The following is an 18640-nucleotide window of genomic DNA, read 5'->3' as shown; positions in this document are numbered from 1 at the left end:
CACACGTTTGCTCATAGAAGTCATCTTCTGTGTGGATGATGATTTTTGAAGTAGGAGAGCAGAGGAAAAACGGGGGCTGAGCATTTTCCCTAAACGATAGTGGACATTCAAATCCCTCGTGAGGCTGGGCGTGGTGGCTCACGCCTGTCATCCAGCACTTTGGGAGGCCGAGGGAGGTGGATCACCGGAGGTCAGAAATTCATGACCGGCCTGGACAACTTAGAAAAACATCGTCTCTACAAAAATACCTGCTGGTATTTTTGGGAGGTTGAGGGAGCAGTATTGCTTGAATCTGGGAGGTGAAAATTGCAGTGAGGTGAGATTGTGCCACTGCACTCCGGCCTGGGTAGATCATAAATAAGACATATAATTGACTCACAGTTCTACAGGCTGTACAAGCACAGCTCCAGCATCTGCTTGCCTTCTGGTGAGGCCTTGGGAAGCTTACGATCGTGGCAAAAATGGGAGTGTGTGCAAAGAGAGAGAGGAGAGGAAAGGCTCTTTATAAACAAACTGCTCTCAGTTGAACAAATAGAGCAAGAACTCACACTTCACCAAACGCAGGATGCTAAACCATCCATGAGGGATGTACACCCTCTAACAATAGTGAGATTTGGAGGAGACACACATCCAGGCTGTATCGGGCCTTAAATGATTTGTTTTGACTCTTAGCCCGCCAGATGGGGCACTTTACCGCACTGTGGAGGAGGGTCAGGGACACGAAGCTGCAGGCACAGAGGTGGATATAGGTGGCTGCCAGAGTGCAGGCAGGCTGGAGCTCCCGGGTGCCACAGGAGTCCTGAACACAAAGGCTAAGGAATGGTGCAGGCTCCATCTGAAATCAGAGCCCCCCAGTCACTGTCTCTAGCCTAGGCCTCTGCTCCATGCCAATCCCCAGGGTAGATTGGGGAAAGAGCTTGCTGTGCTCCAGGGCACAGGCTCACACTCACCACCCGGAAGCAATTCCCCAAGCTGGATGAGGGGTCCTGGAAGAAGGCCCAGTGGGCGGGGCTCTGTCCTGGGCAGGTCGGCTCAGGCTTCTCGGTGGCCCTGCAGTCACCATCCACCTGGTGGGACAGACGCAAGACTCATGCATGCAGCTGAACCATGTGGCTCCCCCACATACATTGGCCTTAGCGGGAGACTCCACCCAACCCTGGGTCTGCAAAGACCACTGCAGAGCAGGCAGGCCACCTGCCGCTCCTGGGACTCTGCAGTGAGCGGCCCTCAAGACACTCAGCCGGAGGGAAGAAAAGCAGGTGCACCTGCTCACCTGCCAGGCCGGGCTGAGCTCCTCCAGGCTGTGAGCCACAGAGCCGTCCGGCAACATCAGATCGGTGCCTGCTTCGTTGTTGCTGCTGTCCAGAAGGCCAGCGGATATGCCTGTGGGGAGGAGGAAAGATGAGGTGATCCTGAGAGCCCCTGATCCTCCCCCAGGGGTCCTGGATGAGAGATGAGCCTCAGGCACACGAAGGATTGGTAAAATCCCTCCACCCCAGACTCCCAGAGCTCTGGCCCCAAACCCTCATCAGAAGAAGGAGAGAAAGCACAGAGACTGAGGACAGCATGTGTCCCCCCATCCCCTCTCCACATCATCAGCACGAGTGGCCAGAATCCAGGCCTGCCCTTTGTGTTCTTTGGCAGAGGGACCACAGAAAGGCCAACTCCACCTTGGAGCCATATATCCAAGGGATGCGGGAAGAAAGCCTCGGCCTTGGTGCCAGCCTCTCAACCACAGTGGCTGCCTACAGCTCGGGGACCTGTTGCACTGGAAGCTGAGAATGGTGCATCCCGAACAGGATTTTGATGGTGGGCCAACTCTGCCAGGGCCCAGATTAACCGTGGTGCCACAGGTGCACATTCAGGCTGCAGATGCCGGTGACCATGTCACAGGACATGGAGACCCCGTCCTCACTGGCCGGCTCAATCCTGGGGACCTCCCTCCTTTTCATGGCAAAAGGCAGCCGGAGGTCTGGACGGCTATCCCGTGGCATGGAGGAGTTGTACAGCCTGTAGGCCTGTGGACCGGAGGAAGTGGGCGGGAGGGATGACCGACAGCCAGGGGACGAGCTTGAAAGTGCCATCCCCCAGGCAACCTGCCACAGGCATAGGTCTCCAGGGGAAGCTCGGGTCTCTCCTCCTCACCTAAAGGCTGGAGTAGATGAGGGTCACATGGTTCAGCTCCAAGGTCAGGGCCATGAGCCCCGAGCCTGTCCGACTCAGCATCCGTGAGAATGTGCTGTGAGCAAAGTCTTGGGCCAGGAGGATGCTGCTGCACTGGACGCTGAGGTCCCACACCCGGCCGTCAAAAGTCACCACGTGCTGGGCCCCGGCAACCAGGGCGTGGTCTGGGGAGAAGCAGCCACAAAGTCACGCTGAGTGGAGCCAGCTCCATCCACCGCAGTGGGAGCACGATGCCTGCTGGGTACCCCTATGCCTAGAGCCTTGGCTTAGCCTGCCCTGAGGCCAGGAGTCCCCCTCCCCTGGTGCGGCGGCCAGAGGCCCAATGATCCCCCACCAGCTTCAGGATGACGTGAGCTGAATGGCTATGGCCCGATTCAGCCCTAACGAGGAATGGAGTCCCCAGACCCGCTACAAAACTGCTGTGCTAAGTAACAAAGCCTGGCTCAGAGGCCACATAGTCATCCTTCTGTTTACATCGGATGTCCAGAGCAGGCACAGCCATGGACATAGCAGGCACACTGGTAGCTTTTAAAAACAATTGTGGTAAGGCATGCACAACTCTGAATAAACTGGAAGCCACTGAATCGTGCACTTAAAATTCACACATCGGCCGGGCACGGTGGTGCTAAGCCATCCCAGCACTTTGCGAGGCTGAGGAAGGAAGATCACTTGAACCCAGGAGGTCAAGGGTGCGGGGAGCCGAAAGCGCACCGCTGCACTCCAACCATGACAACAGAGTGAGACCTAGTCTCAAAAAAAAAAAATTATACAAGTCATCCATTTAATCTCAAGGAAGCTGCTCAAGTGGGGAAAAAACATTGACCATTTAAGTGGATGGCCAACGGTTACCTCAAACATGACACTGGTGTCCTGCAGACCAGCCCTGTTCACGGTAGGGAAGAGATGGCCTGTGAAGGAACAGGTCTGACCAGTCCGGCCAGTGTAGCCCCTGAGCTGTGCCTTGGGGGTGTTCGTGCCCATGGTGGGAAAGCACCATCCATAGTGCACAGCCAGACACCTGTTGGCCAGGGCCAGCATCCCAAAGGAGGCGCTACCAGCCCCGTGGTCAGCTGTCAGAACTGAGGGGCACAGAGAAGCCCATGGTCACACGCACAGGACTTCAAGACCAGGCTGTTTTTTTTTTTTTTTTTTTTTTTTTTTTTTACAAGATCAGCGTGCTGCTAAGACCTGACTACACCCACGCTTCTATGGAGCCGTAGACTTCCATGTGAGTCGCACACCGATAAACCGCTACTTGCCAAGCCTGGGTACGGTGGCTCCCACACGGACATGAGGGGCTTCCTCGTGCATTAAAAACCATACATGCTCCTTACCCACGTGAGTAAGCCACGTGGTTACCTGCATTTCACAGTAAAGGAAGCTGAGTCCACGGATGTTAGCAGACTCACCTGAGCCACAGGCAAGCTTCTCGGGAGCCCAGAGCTCGTCATCCCAGCACCGCCCTTGGCTGCACTTCTGGGCAAGGTCATATAATCTGGAGAAAAGCAGGATGTGCAGCCTCAGCCCTAGTCCCATAGGACCTTGGGAAGTCCAATAAGCTCTGGGCCTAGCACGGTAATGCCACAGACCTCTGCAGGCTTCCCTGTGCCCCCACAGTCCCTGCCACTGCATGGCCCTGCTGTTGTGCCCACGGGGTGGGGGGCTCCCAGGGAGTAGGGTGGCACAGCCCAGGGCAGGACTCATGCCTCCAGAGACCCTGCAGCAGGCGGCATCTGAGCCGGTAGAACTCGGATGGCATGTTGGCCCTGGACAGGTGTCGGAGTGGCCACGGCAGCTTCTCCTCCATCAGGTAGCCAGTCCCCCACACCACATCGCCCCCAGGAAGCAGCGGCATCACCACCACTGAGTAGTTCCTAGAGGGAACCCGCAGGACAAGCTGCTGAGCCGTGCTTTCTTTGGCTGCAGAGGGGGAGCTCACAGGTCTGCAGGAAGAGCTCTGCCATGGACAGCATTGGGGTGCATCTTGGGGAGGGCTGTCCTTGTTCTAGAAAATCCCATAATGAGCTGGAGGAGCACAGAGGCTGGCATGACAGCGGAGGTGGTGGGTGACGCCGGGACAGAAACAAGCTGCCCTATTTTGATGACACAGATATCTTATGTCATGTCTGATCTGCCCCCTGGGTCTTGGGCAGCATGGGGACTCTGTGTGTGGATGCAAACAATAGGAGCTGGAAGGTGTAGGAAATTGTTTTGTTTTTTTGAGACAGAATCTCATTCTGTTTCCCAAGCTCGAGTATAGTGGTACGATCTCGATTCCCAGCTACCTCTGCCTCCTGGGTTTAAGTGATTCTCCTTTCTCAGCCTCCAGAGTAGCTGAAACTACATGCGCTCACTGCCATGCCTGGCTGATTTTTACATTTTTAGTAGAGTCAGTGTTTCCCCATGTTGGCTACGCTGGTCTCGAACTCCCGACCTCAAGTGATCTGCCCAAAGTGCTGAGATTACAGGCATAAGCTGGTGTGCCTGACCGACAGGTCTAGGCAATTTCTACAGTTGAGGGGAGGACTGGAACTTTCTCAATATGTAGAGTAGGGTCAAGCCTGTGAGATCTGAATGATCGGGGAGATCTCGGCTCATGTGGGGGTGGAGTGGGAAGAGAAATATTGCACACTCTGTTGTTGATGGGCCACTGAGGGGGACGGGCGGGTGGACTCGCTTACCTTTTAGGGAGCCCAGAGGCCCTGCAGCTGGGAGCGGGAAGCAGCTTCGACACCCTCACTGCAATTTAAATCCATTTTTTGGTATCCCAACGAGATTCCACTCACCGGGTAGGCGAATAACCAGGCAGGTGATTGTTCAACCAAGCCAAAGCCCCGCCCTGGGAGCTCTTCCCTTCCTCAGCCTACATTCTGACCGCAAGGTGGCAGGAGCGGGAACTTGTATTACGTGGAGCCTTTTCCCCATGATGTGGGTCCAGTCCCTATTCTACAGCTGGGGAAACTGAGGCACACAGAGCCGATGCAGAGATATCCCAGGAAGAGGCAGACCCAGAATCCAGATGCTCTGCAAGGCCACCGGCATGGAAGAAGGGGCGGCCCCCTTGCCTGTAGCCCGGTTCCTGGTGGGCATCACGGCTGTGAGGGAAAAGGATATTTGGTCCCCAGGCCCCTGCTCTAGACTGGGTTCCCCATTTCTATCCACCACCCCCGTGTTCTCAACACAGGGACAAAAGGGGCCTTTTGAAGTGAAAGGGTGACCACAGCCTTCCTAGGTCAGAGCAGAAGCCAGAGTCCTCCTCTCATCCCCTAGCCTTGGAACCTCCCAGTCACATCAGCCCCATCTCCTTGCTATTCAAACATGACAGGCATGGTGGCTCATGCCCATAATCCCAGCACCGAGTCTCTGGAGCCCAGGATTCTGAGACCAGCCTGGGTAATACAGTGAAATCCCACCTCTACTAAAGATACAAAAATTAGCCGGATATGGTGGTGAATGCTTGTAATCCCAGCAACTTGGCAGGCTGAGGCAGGACAATCACTTGAATTTGAGAGACGTTGCAGTGAGCTGAGATCACACCACGGCACTCCAGCCTGGGTGACGGACAATGAGACTCCATCTCAAAAACAAACAGGCCAAGCACATCCCTCTCCCAGTCCTCTGTGCAGTGGAGCCCCCACCTGGAGCTCTCTTTCCACACTGGCCCCGTGGCTCTTGCTTGAACTGTACTTTCTCCTCAAAGCTGGCCATGGCCACACCATAGGATCCCCAGCTCACCGTCTCACCAATGTTCCATCTCAAGCATTTGCCACCTAAGGTATGGCTCAGTGGTGGTAAACGATGAGCGGTGGGCCACACCCAGCCTGTAGCCGGCTTCTGCACAGCCTGCAAGAAAGAAGGGCTTTTATGTGTTTCAAAGATTACATAACAGGTCGGGAGTAGTGGCTCATGCCTGTAATTCCAACACTTTAGAAGGCCAAAAGGGTTACATTACTGAAGGTCAGGAGTTTGAGACCAGCCTGGAGTGGCAAAACCCTGTCTACTAAAAACGCAAAAAATTAGCCAGGTGCAGTAGTGCACACACCTGTAGTCCCAGCAACCTGGAGGGCTGAGGCAGGAGAATCACTTGAACATAGGAGGCAGAGATTGCAATGAACTGAGATCACACAACTGAGACAAAGCAAGACTCCATTTAAAAAAAAAAGATGATTACAAAGCAAAAGCAAGGAAATGTGACAGAGCAGAATGGCCTGCTTAAGAGGTGATTCTCGGGCTTTCTGCAGGGAGCTGTGCATACTCTGCTGTAGATGATTTCTTGGGCTTCGTTTCTGTCTCTGAGTAAAACTGAGCTTCCTGAAGGCAGGGGTCATCTTTGCCCACTGCACTCTTCCGCAGCAGCTCCTAAAATCCTGCCTGCACTGGGACTGTGCTCACGAGGTCTCTCTGGAGTGAGGAAGAAACCCCAGTTTCCTCTCCTGTGCAATAAGGGGTGAAGAAGCCTCTGTGTAGGGCAGTCAAAGTAGTCAGTGAGTCAGAGCATGTTGAAGGGTTCAGCACTGCAACTGATACGTGGCAGGAACGCTGGATGCGACACCCCAAACCCAGCGTTTCCTGGCTGTGAGGCCATACAGGTCCAGCAGGGCTTTGCAGAGCCTCTTCAGTGCCCATGAGAACGTGGCCTCAGCGCAGGACAGCATCTGGTGGGCCACCTGGAAAGGGAGGGGACAGTGAGAACTGTCTCGGTCATCCTCAACTGCCAGCCACATCTCATCCTTGCTCTCACTCACCAGCTCCAGGGTGCCTTTCATGACCCCCAGGGTCAACCTGATAGGCCTGGGACCCTGGTTGCCTGGCATCCCGGGCACCCAGGCCTGTAGCCACCACATGGTCTCCTCTGCCCGTTCCCTCCACACCTCCTCCAGGGGCCGAAGCATCACTTCCAGGTAGGAGTCCTTCAGTGTGGCCAGGGGCCTTGCAACTGGCAGCCAACACCCACCATGAGGCCTCTGGGCAGCTCAGAGGCCCAGCCCAGGCCTCAAAGAGATAGGGCCTCTTCCTGGGATTAAGATGATGGCGGGAGTGGAGGAAAAGGAATAGAGCAGCAGGCACTGGAGATTGCGAGTGAGTTGTCACAGCAGACCCGAGCTGCCTCTGCATGACCTGCTCATACCTTGTCTGGGAACTTGGACTGGGGGAGGGTTCCCACCAATCCTAGGAGTAATACGAGGTGCTCTGCATCTGAACTGTTTGTACAAACGTGGCTTATTCGAGACCCCTGCTTGCCTCCTAGGAGTCTGACACTGTGCTCTGAGCCGAGCAGCACCTGCCAATTAGGCAGCCACACCAAACACCCTGGGTGACATAGTGCTGGGACAGACAAGTGCGTCCCATGTGAAGGCACAGGGACTGGCAAACGATACTAGGTGTTGGCCGTGGTGCACACTAGACTCCACCCCGGCCCCCTTCCCTGTGCCAACACTCCTGCCTCCTCTCACTGTAGTCAATGACAGCTGTGAACAGCATAGTGTGCAGAGTCCTGAGCACTTTTTCAAATTCACTGCCCTGTGGGTGGCCATGGGACTCTGGCACAGCAGAGAGGCTATGGAGGTGACATTCAACAGCCAGTCAGAGAGACGCCAACCCTGACATTGGGCAAGGTCTTAGCCCCGGATGGTGGAGAGGTCAGAAGTTCCTAGTCCTGCCAGGAGGGCAGTTGGAACCAGGCAGCCGCCACTATGACTGCCTAATTTTGGTATTTTATTAGAGATAGGCTTTCACCATGTTGGCCAGTCTGGTCTTGAATTCCTGACCTCGTGATCCGCCTGCCTCAGCCTCACACAGTGCTGGAATTACAAGCGTGAGCCACTGTGACTGGCTTTTTTGTAAACTTATTATTTGTTTATTTTAGAGATAAGATCTCACTCTGTTGCCCAGGCTGGAGTACGGTGGCACATTCTTGACTCATTGCAACCTCTGCCTCCAGGGCTGAAGCAATCCTAGATGAATAGACATAAGACTGAAGCTGAAGTGCCAGCCCTGGATTCATTTCTATATGGCTATGCTATTGGAAGCAAGTTCATCTCTGGGGATGAGCTCAGGGTACTCACATCGCCACTTGCCAGACTCAGGTACTCTCTCTGGACATCCCACCTGGCCAGGGCACCCGCCTTGTGACTGAAAGCCAGGATCTGTGTGCAGTGGAGTGTGCGGCCCGGCCCAAGCCTGTAGGCGCCGTCTGAGCCGCTCTCTGTCTGCAGCCTCTGGCCAGTGCTGCACTGGTGCGCTGGCTGCTTTGCCTGAGCTGTGAGGATCGATCAAAGAACCCCTACCCTCCTCTGCCAGGCAGCCCTCCACCAGGGCTCCAAGAGGAGGAGGCCCAAGCCCAGCCTGGCCTCTGCCGTGTTCTCCCAGCCCTGTGGTCTGCTTCGCCCATCACTCCATTAAAACCTGTCGGTGGGGAGGTCTTAAGAGATGAATGAATGTCCCCTAAACAGACACACTTTTTTTTCTTTTTTCCTAATGAGAAGCTACTAAGTCCTACTCAGAGCCCACAGAATGACTGTTGGAAAATCCTGTGGTGACAGCGTATTTTAGCTCACAGAGCCACAGCCACAGGAACCGGGGAAGGCCCTGCCACCTCCACCTTCCGCGCAGCCAGGCATGCAGTGCCTTACCCAGGAGGCCATATGGGATACTCAGGGATTCGGTCCACAGCCAGCCCCGCTGCTGCAGCAGGCCAAGGGCATGCAGCCCTGACAGTCCTGACACGAACAGCTTGGCATCCGGGGCAGCCACTCATCATCCAGCCTCCTTCCTTTCCATCGGTGCTGCAGGGATAGAGAGCAGGCAAATGAAAGGATCAGCCCCCAGGTACCGACACCCCCAGCCCCAGGCAAAAAAAGGACTCAGGAATACCCCAGGGTCCTTGGGAATGGGGGATCCTTGAAGAGTCAACACCTGTGCCCTGCACAACAGCCCACAGACAGGCCTGATCGTGGCTCGCTGCAGCCTTGACCTCCAAGACTCAATCGATCCTTTCACCTCACCCTCCCAAGTAGCTGGTACTACAGACATGTGCCACCACCTTGGCTAACTTGTGTGTGTGTGCATGTGCATATATATATACACACCACTTTTTTTTTCTGTAGAAACAGGGGTCTCAGTATGTTTCCAAGGCTGGTCTTGAACTCCGGGGCTCAAGCAATTCTCTTGCCTTGGCTTCCCAAAGTTCTGGCATTATAGGTGTGGGGCACTGTGCTTGGACCAAGGATAAAGTAGAATGAGGCCGGCCAGAGTGAGTCATTCCTGTAATTCCAGCACTTTGGAAGGCCAAGGCAGGCAGATTTCCTGAGGTCAGGAGTTTCAGACTAGCCAGGCCGACATAGTAAAACACCGCCTCTACAGAAATACAAATAAATAAATAAATAACCAAGTATGGCAGGAGGCACCTGTAATCCCAGCTACTTGGGAGGCTGAGGCAGGAGAACCGCTTGAACCAAGGAGGCAGAGGCTGCGGTGAGCCAAGATTGCACCATTGCATCCAGTCCAAGCAACAGTGTGAGATTCTGTCTCAAAAAAAAAAAAAAAAAAAGAAGTAGAATGAAACAAAATCAAATAGGACAGATGACAAAAGAATTAACTACACATCATGGGTCGTTAAATAAATTTCACCTTCTGAAGCTTCTGCGTCTGCAACACTGAAGGTCATCCAGAACAGACAGGTGGAAATGGGCCAGCTGTTATGACTCCCAAACACCCACGTGAGGTGGTCAACAGCCACCGCTCCGAGTGCCCCCAGCCCCAGCTCCTGTCCTTACCTTAGAATCTTTCAGAAAACATAAGCGGCACACCCTGGTGTCACCGCCCTGTCTCTGGCACAGTGCCAGCATCTGCTAAGCCTGTGTGTGTGTTTTAAATGCCCCGTGTATTTTAGGCCAATGTTTTACATATGTTTCTTATTGTGGGTGAGAATAAGAACAACCCAAAATCTGCTATTTTATGGTTTGTGGGGACAGCTGGAGGTTGTGGGAAGTTCTGGGGGCTCACACTGAGCCTGAGTCTGTCCTTAGATGGGATGTTGATATTGAGAAACTGAAGTGATGAAGATCATCAGGAGGCATTTGGCCCACACCCTAGCCTGGTCACGGAGGAGACAGGACACAGGGAGTTGCATCTCCTACCTGTCACATGGGCCTGCTCACTCAGCAGATGGCTCAGCGATGTGGAGAGGCCAGCTTGCTGCCCACCTGCTGTGTGAGGTTCCCTGTAAAGATGACGGGGCTGCCCCCATCACCAGTTTCATCTCCAGCTGTGCCTAAAACCACTCAGCCTTGCCGACCATGGGTGGCAGCAGGTCTCTCTAGCCCTGAAAAGGCCTTGGTGTCATCTGAAATGACAGGCTTGGACAGCAAGCCCAGCCATGATTACACAAGCTGAGACCAGAGAGAGGGCAGGAGATAGCCAAGCTAATGGCTTTCTATGCCGATTCTTCCGCAATTTTTAATTTTTCTTGAGACAGAGTCTCACTCTGTCACCCAGGCTGGAATGCAGTGGCAGGATTTAGGTACATTGCAATTTTCGCCTCCCGGGTTCAAATGATTCTCCTGCATCAGCCTTTCAAGTAGCTGGGATGACAGACGCACACCACAGTGCCCAGCTAATTTTTGTATTTTTAGTAGAGACTGGATTTTACCATGTTGGCGAGGCTGATCTCAAACTCCTGAGCCCAAGTGATCCGCCCACATTGGCCACCCAAAGTGCTGAGATTACAGGTGTGAACCACTATGCCCAGGCCTTCCCCAATTTTTTAAACTCCGGATTTCTCAAAATTAGAAACCTGTGTTATAAACACAGAGGACTCCTCTTCTCTCCTTGACAACCCCCTCATTGGATCCATCAGGAACTCAGTCGACCGTCGCTATGGAATGTGACTAGAGTCTACCTCATCTGCCACCTACGCTGCACACCAGCTCCAGCCCTGGTTATTGAATCTGTCTGACTGCAACATCCTCCTGGCTCTTCCAGCTCCCATCCCGCTGGCAACGGATCTCCACTTGCAGACCAGACACGTCCGATGATGGCATATAGCGTTTTTTACTGTACAATCCAAAGTCCTTGAGGCCCGTGAAGCCAGAATTTTGTTGGTCACTGGTGCAGACATTGGCAGGCGGGCCACAGGAACAGCTCACTACACTCCAAGGCTCCACATGAGAGATCCTCTAGGAAAGCCACGAGCAACTACAAATACCGCGTTTGATGGCCCTGCCAACCTGCAGACACACCTCACACACCCCTCTGATAGCCACTAGCTAGTCAGTTCACCCAAAAGATGTCAAAAAAATACTAGCTATTATCAGACCGTCACTACTTAATGCTGTATTTCCCTGATCCCCACCGACGTATGTGCAGATGTGTGTGGACGAATGTGTATGCATCTGTGTACAGATTTATCTGTACATGGATGTGTGTAGATGTGTATGTATACAGCTATACCAAAATACACAGATAGGTGTGTATAAATGTGTGGATATGGATTGTGTGTACAGTGATGTGTACATGAAGGTGTCTATATGTAGACATGTGTATGAATGTGTGGGTGTACAGACGTGTGTGTGGATGTAAAGACATGTATATATAGGGATGTGTGTATATGAATGTATGTGTACAGATATGTCTACATGTGGATGTAGATGCTTGCAGCTCTTCCTGCTGACAGGCACCTCCTAGCGCTGGCTTTCTCCAGTATGTATCAGAAGCTGTGCGGTGGTGTCAGAGCTTCCTCAGGGTGCGGGTGAACTGGGTGAGCACAGAATTTCTCTCCCAAACCACGACGTTTTGCAGTTAAAGACAACGCTAGTCACAAATGCGTCAGGTCAGCAGGCATAAACTGGGGCTCTGCAGGCAACCCAGGACACAACCCCCACACACCAGGGTAGGGGGTGCCAAACAGAACGCTTCCAACATCAACCTTAAATCCCACAAACTCTAAGGTTGAACACGAGCCTCGAACCCCTGGGCCCAGGGATTCGAGGTTGAACCCAAGCTCTGGCACTTTGTATTCATGAGCTCATCTGCCTCAGTTTCCTCATCTTAAATGGGGTTACAAAGAGGACTTGAAGAACAGACTTCCTCTCTGCTGGAACAGGCTCCAGAAAGTTGGAGTGCTGGCTGTTACTGTAATTTTGATGAGTCTGGGGCAGATGGAAGTAGAATTTCTCCAAAGGCAAATAAACATTTCGAGGCTTCAGGCAGCTCTATAGAGAGTGGCAGGAAGGTCTGAGGGGAGGTACGGGCAATCTGTGCTTGGATATGTAGCAAATAACAAGACGTTCAAAGGCCCCTGGGAGTTCTGGAAATGAGGTAGAAGTCTCAGCCATCAGACAGCTGGGGCTGTAGGAGGACGACGGCTCTCCCCTGACATGAGTCTTCACCCAGACTGATGGCACAGGTGGAAGTGGAGAGAGTATTTATGCAGCAAGACATCCAGCTCGGCTTCAGATGCTACACTACAGGCCCCAGAGAAGACACTGAAAACTGAGGCAGAATCGGTGATCCTATGCTGAACGTGCCCAGTGGTCATGCCCGGCGAGATCCAGTCTAAAGCTGCTATTTGTACCTGGCTGGAGTGCGGCGGCACGATCTCGACTCACTGCAACATCCTCTTTCCAGATTCAAACAATTCGCATGCCTCGGCCTCCTGAGAAGCTGGCCCTACAGGCGTGCACCACCACGCTCATGTAAGTTTTGTATTTTTGGTAGAGGCAGAGTTTCACCTTCCTGGCCGGCCTGGGCCCAAATTCCTGACTTCATGTGATCCTTCCGCCTTGCCTCACAACATTCGTACACTTTTTGAAGTCACGGATCTGCCTGAAAAGGGGATAGAAGTTTTAAATCTCCCCGGGATGGAGGAGGCAGACACAAAATTTCAACACAAGGACAAGAGCTTCAAGTGACTAAGTTCTATCCAGGTACCTTTTGGTAAGATCTCTTGAAAAGCACCTACAAAGATAAAAACGAGCCTGAACAATATAGTAAGACCCATCTCCACTAAAAAGAAAATAAAAATATAGAAAGGCATGGGGGCACAGGTTTTAGTCTCTGCTACTTGGGAGGCTGAGGAAAGAGGATCCCTTGGGCCCAGGGGTTCAAGGCTGCAGTGAATTAGAATTATGCCATTAAATACAAGACCTTGTAGAAGAAAGAGAAAAGTGTGGGAGAGAAAAAGGAGGAGGATGAGAGGGGGAAAGGGAAGAAAAAAGTAGGAAGAGGGAATAGTGAGAGGGAAAGAAAGAAAAGAAAAGAAAAAAAAGAAAGAAAGAAAATAGAAAAGAAATGAGAAAAACATATAAACCTTCTGGCCAGGGAATTCCACTGTTAAAAATTTACTCTGTGAGAGAATGGTGTTCTCGACAGAATAATTTTAACAGAAAACCTGGGAAAAACTCAAGAGCACTTCATTATGAAACTAGCTGAATACATTCCATTCCATGGACTATTACATGGTCATTTCCACTACACGGGAGATGCTGATTTTATTAGGTACATATATTAACTCCACGTGCTGATTGTGTGCATAGATCATCTCGGAAAAGAATCACCAAAGGAACCGTAACAGTGGTTGGCTTCGAGGAGGGGCGGGAGAGCGGCTTTAAGGCTGCACCAACACCAACTGATAGAACTTTTTGCAATAAAGACCATATTTCCGGGCCATCTGCGGCTATGGAGCACTTGAAATGTGGCCCACGCAGCCAAAGAACCAAATCTTTCATTTTCTTAAATGTTAATTTATTTAGATTTTTTTTTCTTTTTTGAGATGGAGTCTCGCTCCGTTGCCCAGGCTGAACTGAAGTTGCATGATCTTGGCTAACCGCAACCTCTGTCCCCGAGGTTCAAGCACTTCTTTTGCCTCAGCTTCCAAAGTAGATAGGGTTATATGGACTCACCGCCACATCCTGTTGCTTTCTGTGTTTTTAGTATAGATGGGGTTTCACCATGTTGGTCAGGCTGCTCTCAAACTCCTGACCTCAGGTAAGCCACCCGACTCGGCCTCCTAAAATGCTGGGATTACAGGCATGAGCCACCGTATCCAGCCTCACATAGATTTCATAAACACATATGCCACAAGCTGCCATATGGGAGACTCGGTTCTATACTCTTTCATAGTTTTTGAACTTTGAATCATTTAAATGCATGGCCTATTTTTTTGAGTTGTAGCACTTAATAGAATAGTATTTAGATTGTATTAATCTAAATAAAATCTACCATAGAATTTAGATTGTACCAGTGAATGCTAATATATAAAAAATTTGCCAAGGTGTATGTGTGTGTGTGTGTGTGTGTGTGTGTGTTCATGTACACGTTTATATGTATGTATATTTCACTTTTATTGAGTTAGTCTAGCTCTGCCACCCAGTCTGGAGTGTGGTAGTATGAATCTGGCTCACTGCAACCTCTGCCTCTAGGGTTCAAGTGGTTCTCCCGCCTAAGCTTCCCGAGTAACTGGGATTACAGGTACGCACCACCACATCCAGCTCATTTTTGTATTTTTAGTAGAGAAGGCGTTACACCATGTGGGCCGGGCTGGTCTTGAACTCCTGATCTCAAGAGATCCACCTGCCTTGGCCTCCCAAAGTACTGAGGATTACAGGCATGAGCCAGCATGCACAGATAAAAAGATGTGTTTTTTGAGAAAAATGAACAACATACAAACAAAAAATAGGGAAAAGCTGGGGGTGGTGGCTCATTCCTATAATCCTAGCTCTTTGGGAGGCTGAGGTGCGAAGATCGCTGGAGTCCAGGAGGTTAAGGCTGCGGTGACCCATGATTGCACCACTGCCCTCCAGCATGAGTATTGCAGCAAGACCCTGCCTCAAGAAAAACTAAAATTTTAAAAAACCAAAACCTAAGCATGACAATTGGGTTATCAGGCTTTTTTATTATATGTGCCATTCTCAAACCTTGTTACGGTATCATCACATCACTCATCCGACACTAAAAAATAAAAAATAAAACCCAGAAACTCAAACTAAAAATATTTGCAAATCTATAGTGTTATGCGTTGTGCTCTGTCTCCCCGAAAGACGCTGAAGCCCTATGCCGCAGGGTCTGTGGATGCGACCTTATTTGGAAATAGCCTCTTCACATGTGATCGAGCTAAGCTGAGGTAATGAGGGTGAATTCTAATCCAGTGTGCCTGGTGTCCTTATAAAAAGGGGATGTGTGGACAAAGACACCTACAAAGGGAAGACGGTTTCAAGACAGAGACAGAAGACCACCTGCAAGCCAAGGAACTCTGGAGGCTCTGAGAATCCATGAGCGAGACCTGGGACAGACCTCTCTCACAGCCTTCAGAGAAAAAACAAACAATAAAAAATCCCTTGATTTCAGACCCCTGGTCTCCAGAACTGTGAGAATAAATCTCTGTGGTTGAAGCCACACAGTTTAGGGTACTTTGTTAAGGCAGCGCTGGGAAATGAATGCAGAGTTCTTGGGGCACGCATCAACACTTCTGAAGGAAATGTAAGACGTGCAATGCTTGAACTTACAATTCATACCTTTCTCTACTCTGAATTCTTTTTTTTGAGAGGCAGGGTCTCACTCTGTCACCCAGGCTGGAGTGCAGTGGCACAAGCATGGCTCACTGCAGCCTCCAGTTCCTGGGCTGCAGCAATCCTCTTGCCTCAGCCTCCTGAGTAGCTGAGACTATGGGCACATGCCACTGTGCACAATTTTTAAAAAATGTTTTGTAGAGATGGGGTCATGCTATGTTGCCCAGGTTTACCTGGAACTCCTAGCCTCAAGTGATCTTTCCATCTTGGCCTCCAAAATTCTGGAATTATAGGTATAAGCCATTGTAACTGGCTTGCCTTTTAAAAAACAAAAAGAAAAACAAAACCAGAATCTTCATATATTGCCCAGGCTGGAGTCCAGGGACATGATCTTGGCTCACTGCAACCTCCACCTCCTCGGTTCAAGCAATTCTTTTGCCTCAGCCTCCCGAGTAAGTCAGCTTATAGTCTCCTACCACCACACCTAGCTAATTTATGTATTTTTATTACAGGCGAGGTTTCACCTGTGGGCCGGGCTGGTCTCGAACTGCTGACTTCAGGTGATCCGCCCACTTCAGCCTCCCAAAATGCTATGATGGTGGCTCACTGCAACCTCCACTCCTGGGTTCAAGCAATGCTCCTGCCTCAGCCTCCCAAGTAGCTGGGATGACAGGTTCCTGCCACCATGCCAGTTTTTGTACCTTTAGCAGAGACGGTGTTTCACCATGTTGGCCAGGCTGATCTTGAACCCCCGACATCAGGTGATCCGACTGCTTCAGCCTCCCAAAAGGATAGGATAACAGGCATGTGCCACTGTGCCCGGCCCACTTCTGTTATTATTACAGTGTAATATATAATGAAATATTTACACAACTCACCGTAACGTAAAATTAGTGGGAGCCCTGAGCTTGTTTTCCTGAAACTAGAGCATCCCTTCTGAAGGTGACGGGAGACATTGACAGATAAACAGGCATTGGATTCTCATAAGGGGCATGCAGTCCAGCTCCCTCGCATGTGCTGCTTACGGTAGGGTTTGCATTCCTATGAGACTCTAACGACGCCACCGATCTGACAGAAGGTGGAGCTCAGGTGGTGATGCCAGAAATAAGGAGCGGCTGTGAACACAGATAAAGCCTCCCTAGCCCGTTCGCTGCTCACCTGCTGTGCTGCCTGCCCAGTTCCCAACAGGTGAGATGGGCACGGTGGCTCGCGCCTGTAATCCCAGCACACTGGGAGACTGAGGCAGGTGGATCACCTGAGGTTGGGAGTTCGAGACCAACCTGACCAACATAGAGACACCCTGTCTCTACTACAAATACAAAAATTAGCCTGTCATGGTGGCTCATACCTGTAATCACAGCTACTTGGGAGTCTGAGGCAGGAAACTGGCTTGAATCTGGGAGACGGAGGTTGCAGAGAGTCAAGATCATGCCATTGCATTCCAGCCTGGGCAACAAGAGCAAAACTCCCTGTCAAATTAAAAAAAAAAAAAAGCCCGGGTGCAATGGCTCACACTTGCAATCCCAGCACTCTGGGAGAATGAGGAGGGCAAATCACCTGAAGTAAGGCGTTTGGGACCAGCCTGGCCAACATGGTGAAACCCTGTCTCTACTAAAAATACAAAAATTAGCCAGGTGTGGTGGTACATGCCTGTAATCCCAGCTACTCAGGAGGCTGAGGCAGAAGAATTACTTGAGCCTCAGAGATGGAGGTTACATTTACCTGAGATAGCACCGCTGCACACACTGAGACTCTGTCTCAAAAAGAGAGAGAGAGAAAAAAAAAAAAAAAAGAAAAACAAAAACAGGCTACTGGTACAGATCCGTGGCCAGGAGGGTTGGGGACCCAAGCTGTAGACAATATGTAATGATCAAATCGGGGTAACTGAGACAGTCATCACCTCAAATATTTATCTTTTGTTTTGGGAATAAGAAAATTCTTCTCTTCTAGCTATCTTGAAATATTCAAATAAATTCTCGTTCACTGTAATTTCCCTTGTGCACTATTGATTACTGTAACATATTCCTTCTATCTAGGCCTTCTGGTCTTTCATTCATTCTTTTTTAAAATTATTTTCATTTATTTCTGAGACACTCTCTCTCTTTCTGCCAGGCTACAGTGCAGTGACATGGTCTCGACTCAATGTAACCTTCATCTCCTGGGTACAGGCAATTCTCCTGTCTCAGCCTCCTGAGTAGCTGGGATTACAGGCGTGCATCAGTATTCCTAGCTAACTTTTTTTATTTTTAGTAGAGATGGGGTTTCACCATGTTGTCCAGGCAGGTCTCGAATCCCTGACCTCAAGCAATCCACCCACCTCAGCCTCCCAAAGTGCTAGGATTACAGGCGTGAGCCACAGCACCCGGCCATTTATTATTCTTACATTCATTCATTCTATGAATAACTACTTCCTGGTTATCATATACCTGACAGGGTTCCGGGCTCTGGGCAAACAGCAATGAGCAAAACAAAGTTGCTGCTCTCTTAATGGATCCATCATTCTAATGAGGGGGAAAGAGACAGGCGATCCATAAACAAACCATTAACACAGACAGCACATCAGGTGGAGAGTGCTATGAAGAATAAAAACTAAAGCAGGTATGGCCAGGTGCGGTGGCTCCCATCTGTAATCCCAGCACTTTGGGAGGCTGAGGAGGATGGATCCCCTGAGGTTAGGAGTTCAAGACCAGTCTGGCCGACATGGTGAAATGCCATCTCTACTAAAGGTACAAAAAAGATAATTACCTAGGTGTGGTGGCAACTGCCTGTAATCCTAGCTACTCAGGAGGGTGAGGTGGGAGGATTGTTTGAACTTGGGAGGTGAAGGTTGCAGTGAGCCGACATTGCGTCACTGCACTCCAGCCCGGGGAACAGAGCAAGACTCTATCTTCAAAAATAAAAAAGTAAAGAGAAATCGGGTGCAGGTTAGAGTGCACTAGCACAAGCAGGGG

General features: G+C 50.9%; 2 long non-coding RNA genes and 1 pseudogene across 3 annotated transcripts in view; 1 reads left to right on the top strand and 2 right to left on the bottom strand.

Moving 5' to 3' along the window:
• Positions 1–5434, bottom strand: part of LOC144580051 (uncharacterized) — a 7503-nt gene extending 2069 nt beyond the window's left edge. The window contains exons 1-4 of the long non-coding RNA XR_013528927.1: positions 3594–5434; positions 2146–2348; positions 1274–1383; positions 1–1067 (exon numbers count right to left, since the gene is read on the bottom strand). The exon at positions 1–1067 is cut by the window's left edge and continues 2069 nt beyond it. This is a non-coding gene — a long non-coding RNA (uncharacterized LOC144580051). The remainder of the gene's footprint in view (positions 1068–1273; positions 1384–2145; positions 2349–3593) is intronic.
• Positions 5435–6316: 882 nt separating this feature from the next.
• The window catches only part of LOC144580050 (uncharacterized), an 82203-nt gene continuing 69879 nt past the window's right edge, over positions 6317–18640 (bottom strand). For both annotated transcript variants that reach the window (XR_013528926.1, XR_013528925.1), the window contains exons 2-3: positions 8817–8969; positions 6317–6851 (exon numbers count right to left, since the gene is read on the bottom strand). This is a non-coding gene — a long non-coding RNA (uncharacterized LOC144580050). The remainder of the gene's footprint in view (positions 6852–8816; positions 8970–18640) is intronic.
• On the top strand, positions 15035–15132 carry LOC144580065 (small nucleolar RNA U13; annotated as a pseudogene).

This window comes from Callithrix jacchus, chromosome 17, assembly GCF_049354715.1.
Source record: "Callithrix jacchus isolate 240 chromosome 17, calJac240_pri, whole genome shotgun sequence".
In the NCBI taxonomy this organism is placed as follows: Eukaryota; Metazoa; Chordata; class Mammalia; order Primates; family Cebidae; genus Callithrix; species Callithrix jacchus.
Note: the sequence above shows the minus strand (reverse complement) of the source record. Positions and strands in the feature narration are given on the sequence as shown.